The sequence below is a fragment of the Guillardia theta genome (genome assembly GCF_000315625.1).
Source record: "Guillardia theta CCMP2712 unplaced genomic scaffold GUITHscaffold_65, whole genome shotgun sequence".
Taxonomy (NCBI): Eukaryota; class Cryptophyceae; order Pyrenomonadales; family Geminigeraceae; genus Guillardia; species Guillardia theta.
The window spans coordinates 369,121-369,913 of record NW_005434609.1 but is presented as its reverse complement, the minus strand read 5'-3'; positions in this window follow the sequence as shown (position 1 = coordinate 369,913).

The following is a 793-nucleotide window of genomic DNA, read 5'->3' as shown; positions in this document are numbered from 1 at the left end:
CTCTCTCCTGCTCTCACAGCTTCCATCACCCATCCTCGTTCACCCACTGTCCTCCCTGTTCCATTGCCTCCCTTCCTCGTCTTCCCTCTTCCTCCCTCTCCTCATCTCTTTCGCCATTCCTCTCTCTTCTTCATTCTTTCCCGCTCTTTTCCTCTCTTCCGCTCCTCTTCTCCCTTCCTCCTCTTCCCTTCCCTCCCCTTCGTTCTCCGCCATGGAAGGGCTTCCTAAGCGGGAAAGTTGTCGGGGCCACTACCCCACCCCCTGATATATAGATCAAACTTAGCGGATTTTATGGTATGGACGGGGTAGTTTGCAGCACATTAATTCACCCCTCCTTTGGACTCAAATTCAGGGGTACTTTCAGGGGTAGGTGTTCGACTTGTACCCCCACCCTCTAATTCAAGGGCTAAAGTGACGGTGATCCACGATTTATGTCATCATGAATGCGGGGGTACTTGTTTAATGTTAGGGGAGGGGGGTCAAGTTTGACCATTAAGTACCCCTACTTATAGGCATGAAAAATGGGTCACGAGGAAATCTGTAGGGTACATCACGTGGGGGTACTTCTAATAGAGGGTGGGGTAGTCGATAAGTCTTGCAGTCGGGTTATAAGAGGCCAATGGTCTGAAACAAGGGAATAAGGGAACAAGGGAACAAGGGAACAAGAGGAACAAGAGGAAGAGGAAGAGGAAGAGGAAGAGGAAGAGGAAGAGGAAGAGGAAGAGGAAGAGGAAGAGGAAGAGGAAGAGGAAGAGGAAGAGGAAGAGGAAGAGGAAGAGAGAGAGAGAAGAGG